The sequence below is a fragment of the Rhamphochromis longiceps genome, linkage group LG20 (genome assembly GCF_057381845.1).
Source record: "Rhamphochromis longiceps isolate RC_006_pf linkage group LG20, R_longiceps_female_GT1.1, whole genome shotgun sequence".
Lineage (NCBI taxonomy): Eukaryota > Metazoa > Chordata > Actinopteri > Cichliformes > Cichlidae > Rhamphochromis > Rhamphochromis longiceps.
The window spans coordinates 5,657,268-5,673,508 of NC_140576.1; the positions used below are offsets into that span (position 1 = coordinate 5,657,268).

The following is a 16,241-nucleotide window of genomic DNA, read 5'->3' on the forward strand; positions in this document are numbered from 1 at the left end:
ACTTCAAATTCAAGCAGGTAAAATGGTTGATATGCGTCGATGGGGAAAGTAAGGTCCACTCAGCAGCCATTCACCCTCTTTATATATCGGGAAAGGGCAATTACGTGCATGAATGAGCAGTAATTGTGCTTTGAATTCATCAATAAAGAGGCTCAACTGTTTTGAATATTAGAAATGGGCGCCCCGTGTGTGTGCAGGTACAGTATGCGTGGGAGTGACGAACCTGTGGGCTTGGGCTTTTTGCCTCGATTGATTGACATGCCACAGACTCGCGCGCACGCACATGCGGACAAAAATATTTCCCAAGGTTTTCTATACGCGCATATTTAACTCCAAGCCCAGGTGCCGATATATGACAGACAGCAGTCCACACACACACACACACACACACACACACACACACACACACACACACACACACACACACACACACACACACGCACAGACTCACTGCTTGTCCTTTGACCTCTGAAGCTTCCAAAATAGAAGAAAGACCTTGTGGAGACTTGTTGCAGTTGTTGACTCCGCACTTCTTGGCTGTCGTTCAAAAAAAAAAAAGTTTCTCACAAGCGGAGGATGAGGTGGAGGAAAAAAAGTGTGCCTGCAGCTAACTTGACGTAAAGTCTTCCAGGGGGAGATGTTTGTCATACCGTCAGCGCTTAATCATAGCGTGGACTAAAAAGTTGTCATCCACTTAAAATGTTAAATAACAGAAGCGCCTACCGTGAAAGCTGAGGGCAAATCCCTGATAGATTGATTCATCACTCCAGCTGCTCTTCTTCGTAGGGGTGAGTAGTAGAACAAAAAATGTGACTGCCTTATGTTATTTTAGTCTGACTTGCGGAAGAAAGAGGCGTTCAGCTTTGTAATAGAGGGATATAATGCGAGAAGAGTGGATGGGCTATTTATCAGTGTTTATATACAGAGGCAGACTTTTAAAAACCTGCACTTTTACCTCAGCATGATACCGGAGCTCAAGTGCCAAATCATGTAGTGAAGATAGAGAGCCACAAATCCCTGCAAAGGTTCTCATTAGACTCTTACCTTCTTACTTTAATGTTAAAGTCACCTGCTCACTTTCCTTACATCTCTTCCAAATGGAGGAAGCTTTACGTGCAAACGGTTCATAGCCAATAAAGGGGGCAAAAGATCCAGCACTGGTACTGGTATCTGATCCGTATTTTGTTTCTATCCCTTGCTATATACATGCACAAGCCTTTTAGTGTCACCTGTCACACCTAAAGTGCTTTAGAGACAGATACATTTAAATTCCATCTCTCCCCACAAAAAAAACGTAGAAGAAGAAAAAAAAAGGTTCAGAATACATGAAATAGTGAAAGGTGTGTTGGGTTGTATCATTTATCTATTTATTGTGGAAATTAAGCCATTTAGTGGTCATTAAATGTTTAAAATGCGCAAATTGATGTTGATTCATCTCATAAATCATGGCACCCCCTAAATAAGCTGCCTTTATATGTTAAAAATATTGCAATCAGATCCGTACTAAAATTTATAGTATGGCCCAGCACTAATAGTGCGTTTCACTCTCTGTTACTCGGTTACTACGCCTCTGAGAGGGTGAGGAGCAGTGGTGGGTTAGTGGGTGAGTCGCCCAGAGCATTAGCCAGGCTTAGTCCTGTGAAGCTGGCCTATTCAGGACTCTGCAGCTTTGTCATGGTGAAATGGGTCGCATCTCTTTCTTTGCGTGACCCAACATGACTGAAATGTGGTAATTGGGGAATTCTGCGGTCCTCACTCCCTGTGGTGATGTTTGTACAAAGCTTTCAATAAAGTAATTTACAGTAGAACAGGCTGTGGCACGAGAACAGGGTCAGCTTTTAATTTTAAAAAAACATCCTGTGTTGCGATTGTTGTCAGCTTTTTCAGATTTTTCTCGCGTGTCAAGGGTCCTGTAGTCTCAGCCGATGGAAACACACACTGTGAATATGTGCATACAGATGCTCTTTGCAGATGTCTTTACTGTTTTTGTTTGGATATGTGAGACACACGCACACGCGCACACGCACACACGAATGTGACAACAATGTTGTTTGGTCTGTCTGATGGGTGGCCTGCAATCAATCATAAGGAGACATATTTATGTGTACAGTAGCAACTACTATATATCTCTCTTTTTTAATGAAGACCATCTTTAAAGGACAAATCATAATTTTGATGACCACCGCAGATAGGACAACATTTTCCAAGATGTAGAAATCACCCATGACTGGTTACCTTATGACTAATGACAGAATTCAGCCTCCGGTGCTCTACATCCTCAAGTCCAGCTGCAGATTTTTAACCTTCAACAGTAGGGTAAGCAGTTTATACTGAAAAAATATTTACTGGTCAAACAAAACCAGACATTCGATTTTCTCACATTTAGAAACATAAAAAATTTCAAACACCCACTGCAGTTTCCCTGAATCCAAACTGAAGCTTGCATTTGATGTTTTTTATGCAATCAAAGTCAAAGATCCTCAGTTCAGGATAGAATTTTGGTGAAGAAACGACTGCAAACAATACGCTGATCAAACTAGTCAGTTCAATTTTCTATTGTTGGCTCAAACAGTGCACAGAAACACTCAGTTATTTTGGCTCTTCCCAGTTTAGTTTTTTTTTTTTTTTTTTATCATCCAGGTTGTTTTAAATAAATGCTTCCAGAACAACATGAATTGAACCTTCCACATTCATGACTCACCGGCATTTTCTGGTTTATTACAGGCACAGAAAGGATGGTAAATTTGAAATGTCAGATGGTGAGTGGTTTTTCTGAGTGCACTTATTGTGAAGCAAGTGACTGAATGCAAACTGATGGTGGATTCATGCAGGAAATGTCATAACACTTTGACACTGTGAAATAAAAATCAAAACTTTCAAAAGCAAACACGGGAGCTCCACAGTGGCACCAATGAGACACCATAAATGAAACGGAGTGCCAGGAAAGCACCTCCTGCTCCTGCTTTTCACTTCACAGGTTGTACAATACATTGTCACCCCGGTACCGGCATTTCAGCATGTGTTGTAACATGCTAGGCATGTTGTCTCCACCTATCTCAGCTACCTTTTGAGGCAAAAGACGAGATAATTGCTTTTTGGCAACCTACATAACCCTCTACTGCATACATATACTCTACTGCATTATATAATTGGAGCCTGCTGCATTAGTAAATCATGTCCTTCTATTCAGAGGCTGAAACTTGACAGAGACACCTCCATAACTCTGTAACATACACATTTTATTGACTTAATGTTACACTCTAATATCCTGTTGTACATGGCATATGTTTCCAACAGTCAGCTGTTGCTTTATAGATCGCGTGGATTTAATATCTTGCCAAATGTGTTGTGACAGAACAGAGTATATTTAGCTGCCGTCAGCATTTGAGCAGCTCATGGTTATCCATTAGAAGCAGATAGTTTAATGTAAGAGCCTTACCAGGCAGGGGGTGAATTTCTCAGCCACTTAATCAGTGATGCATGGGGAAGAGTAAAACTCCATGCCAGTCACTTATAGTCAACAAAATTATGGTATCAACATGAGGCCACTGCTTGAATGACTATAACATAACCCAATAATCAAATTTAATGGTAGAACAGACCTGATTACTAATGGCTTTGCTTTTCTGTCGCTTCCAGAGACATTTCAGGCAGTTTAATGTGCGCGTTTCTTGTTTTCAACAGAAATTGATTTCTGTTTTGAAGCTGCTGATGAGGCGGTTGGAGATTGCCATTGTGAGAAAGTGAAAGAACAAAGTCAAATAAAATTTTCAGATCTGCGATTAGCTGTTTATCATAATGGTCTTTGTGACTTAATGGGCAGAAGATGTTAAATGGTTTTGTGTGCACAGCTATGCAGCCACAGTAAATTGTAAACTAATAAATTCTTTGCTGCATAAGTTAAGTTACAGATAATTCACAGAAGGCTTCAAACAATTCATCTGTTTGAGGGGAACAAATTAAAGTTAGTGTTTTAAAGTAGACGGCAAAGGCAGCAGGATACTGCAGCAAAAAGGAATGTGAACGAAACAGGGATGATTACTATCCTAGAGAAGCACAGCGATCACATCTTTTGCATATTAGTAGACTCAGAGAACACGTTTGTGTGGATTAACTGGTAATCTGAGAATACCACACATATGAATAAATTAAGAGGAGCATGTGTGTGTCTGTGTGCTTCTGAACTTGTTCTTTAGAGTAGAGAATGAAGATAACAGCTGTGAGAATAGTGTCTTGATTGATCTTGGCAGGTTTAACTAATGCTTTGTGCAAACTGTATTTGTATATTTTTCTTGCATTTGATTCACTATCGAGTACCACGGCGCCATACGCGATCTGTGCACAGCCTTTGATACAAAACAAATCGACCAAAGAAAATGAAAGAAAACCTCTGAAAGAGGTTTTTAAAGTTCGACAAAGGTGGCTCTTTTTGCTCCAAGACGTTGCCTTTAAATTTGGTCGATAATTTAGTTCTGCTTCGTTGGTCCGTGTTAATTAGAAGATGACCACTGAAGATGCACTACAGCTCTGTGCGTATTTGGTGGGGGAATTTATTGCTTTGCTCCAAGGACAGTCAGTCCACCTTTGGAATGCTTGTAAAATATTTACAGCAGGCACTGACACAGGGAGTCACTGCGCATCAACACAGTGGTTTAAAATAGCGGGGGCACTGCAGCGTGAGAAACTGATTGTGTCTTCAGATTGTCTATCTTGCCATCTATTTAAACAATTGGTGACAGCTTTTGCAGGCATCAAACTTTCACTCATCATGGGATAAAGCTTTTATTCTCTGGAAATCCCTTACAAATTCCCAGTAAATCTTCCCGACATAGATACCAGTATTTCTGTTACCATGGTTGTTTGGCTTTCTGCCTTTCAGCTCTGGCAGTTCCTAACTACCAGGAGCAAAGGTCATGACTGCTCCAGCCGACAAATGTTGGGTGAAATCAACGCCTCACGCAGGGGGCACAGATAACTTTGGACCCTGTCTAAATTGGAGCAACTGATACTTCTACACGAGAAGGTTGGGATGATCTGGCTTTGAGAGCGGTCACGAAGGCTGTGCTCAGCCTACTTTAACCCCCCATGCCACACCTTCAAGAGTTTTTCGACAAGTTCAGTTGACAATAGGATGAATTCCTTCCAGTGAGTGGGGAGCATGGTGTGTTGGCACTTGAAATGCTCTTCACAGCATTCTGTTGGACTCTCGCTTTTGAACACTGCCCTCACTGTTAAACCCCTTTTCCAGGACAAAAACATACTTTTAGACAGAAGGGACAGAAATAAGATGCGCCATCTTCAGCACATCGCCCTGTTGACTGGGACAGCGTGTTCCTGTTCCCGGCTATGAAGTAAACATCCTCTCTAGCAAAATATATCATTGGAGTTTTGTTGTTTTCCTGGAACCTGGAGAGAGATGTGCACCTTTAGATAGACTTCAGCAAAGTTAGGGCATATCACAAAACCAAAACAAAGTCTGAGATTGCACTTGGGTCACAAATGTGAAAATGTAGAGTGCTTTTGTTGAACAGGAGTCAAGAAAATTTGCCTATGACACATACCTTCTGTGTTCTTACATGTTGCCCTGCTTTGAGACTGATTTACATGAGCCAGGACAAGTTCACACTACACAACAAGAAGGCTGAAAGCAATTCTTTTAGACTTCATTCTTCTCTGCTCACATGACTCATTTAGTTGGCAGTATTCCTTGATGTTCACAAAAAGGATAGACTTTTGTGAAAGGAATATTTACAATGCTCTATATTAAAGATTGTGTGTAAATAAAAGCCACTGTTTTATCAGGTTTCCCTCCAATTAGTAGTAACTCTATATCATTTGATTACTATTTCTTATTTATGTGTTAAAATAATTATCATTTGATTATAATCACATAGTTGTAGCTGGTCAGCATGGGGCCCATTTTATTTAAAGTGGGAAATCTACAAATCTACAACCATTTCAACATTTTCAAATCTAAGGTAAGGTAATTAAAGGTAATTAAAGCATTTTTAGATGATGAAAATAGTCAATGTTTGCACTGAAAGAGCTAGTGAGGATAACCAGTAACAGAGGCCAGTGACTGTTTGTCCCAACTAACTGTTCAGTTGATTGCAGTAAACGCCTAATGTCATTATTGCTAATTAATGTTATTACCATATATTAAAATTAAACTCAGGGGCTTCTTTAATATTCAAAAGCAGTGATGCCTTTCAGAGTTTAACTGCTCTGTGCACATTACAACAGTAATACCACAGTATGCAATAATAATACTTTTTTACAATAATTGTTATCTTTCCCAGGTTTCTGAAATATTAAGCTCTCCATTTGTTGCAAAGATTAGCTTTGACCATAACATTCAGTGCAATAATTTCACTAACAACAGTCCTGAACTCAGTGTCTGTCTTTTCTGCCTGCTGGAATTCAATTCAAATGCTAATGAGCAGAATTCCCATGGATTTCTCTCTCCTGTGCCATAGATATCACCTCCACAAAACTCAACAACACAGCCCCCCCCCCCCGCTTTCTTTCTGTTTTTGTCTCTCTCGTACTCTCTAACTTTCATTCTTTGTCAGGGTCGAAACCTTGCTCACAGCAATCTGGCACTAAACTGGTAGTACCCAGCGCTACCTTTCCAGCAGGTATTAATATGCATATGCATCACCATCAGGTCATGCAGCGGCTCTGAAAAATCAACTGCTATTTTCCTTCTTGCCAGAGATGCTACTTTCCCATGAAGATAAGATGGCTTAATATTTCTATTCAGATAAAATTTTTCTTTTGGGGGACATAATTTATTTATTTATGGTGGAGAAATCCCCTAAAACTCCAGTGCAAAAAGTCTGTGGCTCACATTTGCTACTTAAAAAAATGACAGTTATAGCAATAAATTTCTTTTAGACCTGTTTAATTGTATGAAAATGGTGATTGTGTATCCTCCACAGTTATTCACTGTTTGACTTTTTCATCATGAGCTATTGCCAAAACTGAATAAACAGCACTAGTAACCATGTGACTACTGTCCATGGGCTCCATCTAACTGTAATTGTAGCAGTAACATGTGTTTTAAAATGTGTACTTGTAACTACTTAAAAAAACTATTAAAACTGTCAGACTTCTTTCTTCATGGCAATATTTTATGCTACCTTGAAGTCTCATTTTTCACTGCTAAGCTACCAGAGTGCTTCCTCAGTCCTAGTAGTAACCTTGTGTGAGAAGTGGAGGTATTTGCTAATTGCAAGCTAGCAGAGTCGCTTGGGGGGATGTTGCAATCTCTGAGGTGCAGTTATGAGACTTCACTTGATACTTGGCTCTGAATGTGGGACGAGCCGCCCTGGTTTTAATCACAGCTTGCCAGCTTGTTGAGTCTTTGTTGAAACATTTACTATTCTGATTGCTGTTGTCACATGTTACGCGGTGCACCTGTTCGTGACTGAAAGACGCAAAGCAGTGTGTCGTCTTCATATAAACTAATGTGGGTGGAGGGTAAAGGTAGCGTCGTGTCTGTCTGTTCTTTTTCGTCTATCTTCTGGCGCTTTCCTCTACACACCAGCTCCCAAACTTCCGACCTAACACAGAAGAGCCCCTAAAACACTCTTTAATGGACCCTTTCAATTGGACGCACAAACCAGAACAAACACTTTCATTCATGGTGTTCCAAAAATGCTAATGAAGCAAGGCCCTGACACTTTCACAGGGGTACCCCTGTCATGAGCCTGTGTTAGACAGCAGTGATGCTTTTGCTCAGACAGAGAGATGCAAGGTACAGCTCTTATGGTAGTTGTCCCAACAGTAACTTAAACCTACCAAGGCAAACGATCTTCTCAAGTGCACCTGGCTCTGAGCCATGGCATATATGGAAGAAATCAGGGGAAAAACCAGATTGAAATTCTGAAGAACTAATTGTCGCCTTTTCTCAAACAATTCTTGAAATTCCCCAGTTGCCTTTTACGCTGTCAACGATGTGGACAGTGCCAAGAATTTCTATATGTCATAGTTGAGATACGTAACATTTTCCAGGGAATCGCTGTATGCAAGTGACAGCCAACATTTGGTGATGATCTTCATACCTCAGCAGATAACTGCATGTGCTGCTGTGCTGCACTCACCAAGCTGCAGAGAAGACCATGGATTCCCAAGTGTGGTCAAAGTCCATTAATCTGCAGGTTGAGAGACTTATCATCATTTAATCGATGATATACACTAACCGGACACATTATTAGGTACACCTGTTCATTAACACAAATATCGAATCACTCAATCATATGACAGCAACTTTATGCATTAAGCCATGTAGACATCGTCAAGATAATCTGCTGTAGCTCAAACTGAGCATCAGAAAGGGGAACAAAGGTAATTTAAGTAACTTTATATTCACATGTAGTGCTTTTCTACTCTTCCGGAGTACTCAAAGCACGCTATGCAACATGCCACATTCACCCATTCACACAAGCACTGTCTTCTATGCTTTTTAAGTGCTTACTAACTACCATTCACAAACACTCCGATGGCTGCACTCATGCAACTTGAGCCAGAGATCGAACCACTAACCATCTGATCAGTAGGTGACCTGCTCTACCTCCTGAGCTACATTACAACTAAGGTGATTTCCCCATATAATTAATTATCCTAGAGTTTACAGAGAAGGGCCCAAAAGAGAAAAGTTCGCTTGGTGAAAAGATGGCTTTGAGGGAACAGTAACTCAAATAACAGCCAAGCTATGCAGAAGAGCATCTCCAAACACAAATGGACTATGACAGCAGAAGACCACACTGTGTGCCCTAAGCTAAGAACTGAAGCTGCAAATCACGCAGGCTCACCCAAAATTAATGGACTTCTGCATTTTGATGGTAGGGTCAGAGTTTGACATAAACAACATGAAATCATGGATCCATCCTGCCTTGTATTAATGGTTCAAGCTGATGCTGGTTGTGCAGTGGTGTGGGGGAAAGTCTTGGCTCACTTTAGACCCCTTAGTACTAAATGAGCATCATTTAAACGCCACAGTCTACCTGAGTTGTTGTAGTCCATAACCATCCCTTTATGATCACAGTGTATCAGTCCAATGATGGCTGCTTCCAGCAGGATAGCTGACCATGTTGCAAAGCTCAGATTACCTCAAACTGGTTTCCTAAACATGACAGAGCATTGAGTGTACTGAAATGCCCTCAACAGTCACCAAATGCACATTATTTACATTTTACCCAGCATTTTACTTGGACAAGTACAAACCTCGATTTTCAAAATCAGATTGCATTTGACTGAAAGTGATCACCACGTGAAGTAGACGACGATAACATCTTTTTCGGTTGGTTTCTAAATAGCTTTGTAGTTATCTAACTGAGTTACTGGGATCCGCAGATTTCTGCGGTATAGGTTTGAGGGAAAACTTCGAAGTGACTCATGAGCCTTATTCTCTTGACATGTTGCAGCAGATGCTTTGAAACTCATTTATTTCCAGCTCATCAACAATAGGCAGACAACTAATTTATTTCTGATGAGTTTCTCACGAGTGAATTCTTTTTTAAATTAGTTGATACATAATAAATTACCTTTGCTTGTGGTATTTGTTTATTTTTTGGCTGTTATACATATAATCCACGTTCTGTGCTGGTTACTCATGTCACTTCTTATTCTCACACACATATGAAAGTGACCTGAACTGTGTCTGTGAATGCTTTTCTTAACTGAGGAGGCTGCGGGCTGAATTTGTTTGAAGCGAGATAGAATAATTTATGTTTTTTAAAATGATACAAAGATTGCTGTTTTAACAGCCAGAAACTGTGTTTTGAGTCTTTAAAAGGCGAGGTGAGAGGTGATGTTGAGTAGAGTGAGAGTGTCCGCAATTATGTGTTCATCCTACAAGATGAGGCAAGTTTCATTCTTCTGTGAGGATTTATTACTTTGTCTGTGGAACTGATTTCTTTTTACACTTACAAACAGTGGATCCATATGGATCCATCACAAAATACTTGATGCACTATGACAAAACTACAGATTGAATACACATATTCTCTGGCATTTCAAAAAGAATTAATTATGACTGAAAACCACATTCTTATTTGTTACTTTCTTTCACAAACAGTGGCAGCAATGTGTTTATGGGTCACTGGAAACATTGCTTTGAATGAAATGAAATTTGCTGCCAATGTGAATTATGTGTTCTCCCAATAGCTAAAAAAAGCCACACTGACACCTAAAACTGAGTTGATCATTTTTAGTACATTACAAACAGAAGCCAATAGGGGCATATTAAATGATTTCCTTCTAATGTCTTCAATAATAGTAATTCTGTTGTAATATAGAAACATATAATGTCAAAAGTTGGTCAGAATGTAAACATTGTGCTTTAACTGACAACTTTTGCAAGTTTGTTAACCCTCCTGTTATGTTGGTTTCCTGGAACACCATTTATGGTCCTGGGTTAATTTGACCCGGGGCAAATTTACTCATCCAAAAGTGTCAGAAACACTGGCATTGATTATTTTACAATTTTCTTTTATAATTTTTATTTTTTTTGTTTTCTGTAGTGATGCAGATGACGTGTGACATCTCTTCTGTTCTGGGTCAATCTGACCCGCAACATAACAGGAGGGTTAAGCAAACTAACGAAGGACAGCTGCTGCACAGATGACTGTTTTGAAGCAAAAACTCTTACAAGACTTTACTAACCCAGCTAAATACCACTTTAGGCCTTCGAGATGATCCCATAAACTAATTACCGGCTTAGTTCAGACAACAGAGCACAACACTGCTCCTTTATCTGCCTCTCTGCAACGGTGATGAACAATGTTTTGAGATGAAGGCAGGTTTGATGAGGTCTTCTTGTGGCCTGACTGTCTGAAGGGAGGAAGTTGAGTGTGACAGCTTGTCTCCAAACTGTCTGTCTCTTTGCTGCTAGCTATGGAAACTGATTAAGCTTCTGAATGCCACCCTTTGTCACCCTACAACTGCAAGGGACATATTTCAATAGTGATTCATGTTCTTTTATAGGCTGTCTCACTCAGAGGACTTTGACTTTTTCTATGAATGGAAATTCAGTTTATCTAGCAGTTTTTTAAAGAAAACACATCATTTCTATTGAGATGAAAGATCTGCAAATGAACTATCCTGCGCATAGTGAAATTTAAAGACTGTGGGTTGAGCATTAGGAATTTATAATCCTTATAGCGTGCGTGGAATGCGTGCCATTTGCGTGCCAGGCTAGCTCTTGTTTATTGAGGCAGCTCTTCACATGTCACTCCACAAATCACTGTGTTCCACAGCGGGAAGCACTTAAAGCACAACTGAGTGAGCTTGGCAGCACTTTCATGAGCAACACACACTCATCAGGCCTGCGCAAAGCACATGTGCTTTGCAAGTTACATTCACATTAGGCAGTGACGCAAGGAAACCTCTGTTGTGGTGCTAAACTGAATGAGCATGTGTTAATGACTGAAAATCTGTGTGGTGTTTGAAATTTCATAACAAATCTGCGGAGGAGATGAATTTCAGGAAACGAGCACAAAGACAAGTGTGTTTTCAGGAGAGTGATTAATAGCACAAGGAGCATTTTTATGTGTAACTTGCCACGTGCCTTTGTATGCATTACAATGCTTTTTTTGTAGCTTTTTCTAGTTTCGAATGTGAGCTGCTGCACATCTGTGGTTTTAAACCTGTTATGCCTGTATAGAGTGTAAAGCGGAGAGCTCCGGCCTCTTTACATAACACCGGCAGCACAGGTTTGATGTGGAAATGTTTGATGTATGTCAGGGAGCTGTTTGTGTGAATTCCGGGCATAGATGATTACCGGCATGTTTAATTGCTTGAAGGACTTAAAGTGAAACGATGAAACCAACAAGTTACTACAGATCAACGCTTTGAATGTGGAGGTAGGAGCAGGCACGTTGTTGCTGTTGACAGGGGAAACAGGTCAGTTAAGGCCACATTACATATCACTAATGCTAATATTGTATTACAGCCACTTTGAGCTGGAACTGTACCAGTTTACTGGTGAGTACAGGTAGTTTTTAAGATGGCTCTGTATTTTTGAATACATTTTTTTGTTTTTTAGTACTATTACAGCCGGAATGAGTGGCCTACCGATACTTACCCATCAGCGAGACTGAGTAGGTAAAGAAATCATAGAAAGAAACCAGTCATTATCTGAAGAGATCTCAGGGTTTGTCATAATTGTGGACAGTTGAAATATCACTTCCACTTCCACAAAACATTGCTTACACTTATTTTGTCTGGGTGTTAGTTTTTTTTCTCCAATTTTGTAGATCAAACTCTAAACAATCTGAATAGAACGGCAGCTTGGATTACTTATAATAGTTAATCTAACCAAATAACTATTATTTACTATGAAATCAAAGGTACTCTGTAACATAGTAGTTCTGATTTACAAACAAATATTCTTCATGATTATATTGTTTTCTGAAGAAGTTGTTTGCCAGCAGATGTTTGTCAGAAACCCGATAGCTGCCATTTCAATGCTGACAGCAAAACTAGTCATGCTTTCCTGTGCGCTTTTGTCACCTGACACACTGAAATTGTAACTCAACATCTAAGAATGTGAAAGAATGAGTTACAATCTTAGCTGCCGTTGCGACTTAAAGCATAGGTGTGCCTCTCTTCGATGATACTCATTGTATGCACGTCACAGACATGTATTGTTGTTTTAACCTAGTCATCTCGTACTACGCGCCCTGCTCCATTATTGTATGTCAAGCTTTTTTGAAGGCAAGTTTGTTTGGTAGATATTTTGCAATTACCATGAAGTCTGTAGAAAGAAGCCTTGTAATTATCAGAAAGTACCAAGAAGGTTAGAGAGGACATGCATTATGACAAAGGTACTGGGGAGGGCTACGCTGCAGGGAACCGAAAGTCTCCTTAAAACATGAAAGGGTGGAATTTGCAAATGACGTGTTTCTGTCGTTTGTTTTAAAAGCTATGCGTGGATTTAACAAACACAGTGAAGCCGGTCATGAGCAGAGACTCTGAAAACACTTTTTTTGTCCATTCTCCTCCTGGAACGCTCTTTATTTATTTGTGTAGGAGCTTTGCTAAGCTGAGTCATTTATGGAGTGGGCTATAATTAGAATAATGATATTGTGAATCTGTAGTATATCATTTCTTTTCTTTTTGTCAGTTAACACAGTTTAATAGCAAATATTTGGTCCTGTCTAGTTTAAGAAAGAGCAAGGCTGTTAGACTTAGAGTTGGGAAGGTGCGGGTGACTGTCCCAATCACAAGAATTTGATGGGGTTTAGTTAGCAAATAGCCGAAAGACTAAAACACAGTGGACAATATATTAGGTCAATGCCACAAAACATAAAATTCTCAGGAGAATTTTTAAGCAATCGTCGGGCAACCTGCCTTATTTCATGGACACACACATGCTGAGAGACACACACACACACACACGCATGCACACACATGTCGGGTATTCATATCTTGTGGGGACATCTAATTGACATAATGCCTTGCTAGTCCCTTACCCTAACCCTAACCATAACCCTGACACTAAAACCACATTTTGAGTCTCAAAAACGCCTTCAAACTTGTGGGGGACCAGGATTTTGGTCTTCATAAGGGCTGTTGGTCCCCACAAGTATAGTAAACTTCCAATTTTGGTCCCCACAAAAATGTTAATATCCGTATACACACACACAGACACACACGCACACACACACACTCACAAACGTACACAGTCTCTCCTCTCTCCTTTTCATCGGGCTGTAATTCGTGCCTGCTGCAGCCACCTTTAACGAGGTAACTCTATACTGGATGTATTTACTTAGATCAGATAAGTGGTCGTGCTACAGCGATTGTCTTTTTATTCACGTTAATCTGAATGCCCATTCAGCCTAATAGCATGTCAAACGATGACTGAATTCGGAAGTCTGTAAGAGGCTTGGCCTTTTAAGTTTTTATGTGTTTACAGGAACTGTGCTCTTCTAAACATGGAATAGGTTCATTTAAAGCGATGACAGCTCTCTTAAATGAAGTGCATAATTATGTCCAGCCCTTCAGTGCTAAAAGCGACTTTAGGTTAAACTGTAGTCAAGTGAATAAAACGCTTTGATTTAAAAGTAAAAAAGCTGAACAGTAAAACTAAAAAGTGCAGCTTTTGTAATTGTAATTGTAGACAGATTGTTAAGATATTTAGACTTCTAATTTTAGTGCAAATGCTTTTCTTTTTTTTCTTTAATTGCTTATTTTTACTTTTTAATTGGGGTTATAGATGTCCTAAAAGTGAGAGAATATTGTGTAAGCCAAGCAAGGAGCTTACACTAGCAGTCTTCAGACTTTAATATACTAGAGAGTAAATGTCAGCTCTTTTTCCTGCTTGGATGACCCTACAAGGCACCATGAGAATTCTTCACCCTCTTAGTTCAGTCATTATGTCTCCATTAGAATAAAAAAAAAAAGATGTCTAAGGTAGAGTATTGTAAAACAAATCTGGAACAAACTCAAGACCAATTTAATATGTCTTGCCCATATTGCAAATCCCTGCTTTTTTTTTTTTTTTACTTGGAATATAAACAAGACCTGATGAGGGAACTACAGTTAGATAACATCAGAGGCTCTACATACGAGAAATATTTGTTTGAATAGCTGAATGAGAAATGCAACCTTCGTAACATATCTCCAGATAAGAAACTACCTTGAGAAAATACAGGAAGGTAAAGCCAAGTCATGCCTTTTATCAGTGTTTTTCCATGCCTCCGTCTATCAATACCCTGGAGCACTGCATGGGAATGAAAGTACACTTCCACAAAAGATCTGGCCTTCTGAGAGAAGATGACTCCGTTCTCTTTTCAATGGAGCTAAGACACACTGCATTAAAATCATTGAGACCGAGCCCGGTGTAAATGGGCGTGCATAGTTTGTAGAGGGCAGGATGGAAAGATCAAGGAAAAAGGGAGTGAGTGAGCTGGAGAGGGGGACAGACATGCCTGCGCTTCCTCTCCACCCATTCTTTAATGCTTACTGAGTAGCCCCGCAGTGCACCCTTTGTCCCAGTTATTGTCACAGGCTTAGAGAGCTTCTTTGCCAAGTGAGAGGCTTTGGCGACATATGTCACTTCAGTGAGTCTCCTGTCGCTCCTTGAGCTGCTTGAGTAGAGGGGCGGGCAGGGAGGCGTGTCTGTGTACCAGGAGGGGAGCAACGTGAGGTGGAGGAGGAAAGGACATGTCAGAGATGTTGATTCAGAGAGAGTTGTTGGAATGATCCCCTGGAGGTCCTGTACTTTTTATGCGGACTTGTAGGGCTGCTGCCTTGAGCCTCTGCTAGAGTTGGACATAAGATGTCAAATGACTCAAAAAACTGTAAGTATTGGTTACTTCATGAACAGGCTAATTTGTAGTCCTTGGGAAATGGTTGGTTTCTGTGCTTACTCCCTCTGTATTTGAGTGGAATGACATAAAATCAGTTGTCTGTAAGTTTGCAGCCTGTACTCTGCAGCTGCACATGCACAGTCTGCAGAGCTTCTGGTCTGTCCGAGGAAAGGCTGTACTAAGTTTGCTTTTAAGGAAGTAGAGGAGATCATTGTATACAGTGTGGGCTGACAAGGATTAGTCATGTAGAAGACACACTCTCTTCTGGCCAGGTATTAGCCTGGGTTACACAATCCCTGTGGATTTGTGGCTATGAGCTGTCATGTGTCAGGTAATGCATCTCTCAGCTCCTTTGTTATGTGTTTACATAGTGACTCCACCCCATTTATGCTCCAAGGATTTTTGAAATGGACTATGTCAGCTTTGTTTGAGTTCTCAGTGAAGTGGCAGGTTTGCAGATCTCGACGTGTGTGCAGAGTTGAGTAATTTGCCTGACCAACAAAGCAACCAACAGTGCATTTGTACCACATGAATGAAATTGGCCTAAAATCTGTTGTCGTGTTGTTAGGATAACTGAAAATCTTTTCAAAAGCTCGAGCTTCCTTTTCCCCCCCTCCTGTGTCACTTGAGGACTTGCGGGCCTCTTGCCTGAAGACGACTTTGCAGAGTCTGTTTGGCTGATGGAGTTTTCTTCCTGTCACATAAATCTCAACACTGTCACTAAAGTTGTTTTTAATGCCAGTGCAGTGGTACTCTGGGTGGTCTCCAGTGGAAAAACTTTATCTGTGTGTGCCGGTGTGCGAGTGTGTGTTTTCCTCTGGGCTTGAAATACACACTACTGTTGTACCAGACTAGAATAAGCGTGGCTTCCAGCTTCACTGCAGCATGAAAATGTTTGTTCACTCCACTGGAACAAACATC

At 40.4% G+C, this 16,241-nt stretch overlaps 1 protein-coding gene across 8 annotated transcripts in view; it reads left to right on the plus strand.

The window, feature by feature from the left end:
- The first annotated feature begins 587 nt into the window (after nt 1-587).
- Nucleotides 588-16,241, plus strand: part of chl1a (cell adhesion molecule L1-like a) — a 51,411-nt gene continuing 35,757 nt past the window's right edge. The window contains exon 1 of one of the 8 annotated variants that reach the window (XM_085393707.1): nt 588-788. The gene's annotated coding sequence lies outside the window, so the exon portion shown is untranslated. Of the gene's footprint in view, nt 789-11,888; nt 11,908-15,058; nt 15,312-16,241 lie in introns of those variants that run through there. The other 7 variants (XM_085393708.1, XM_085393710.1, XM_085393711.1 and 4 more) reach the window with 7 other exon arrangements.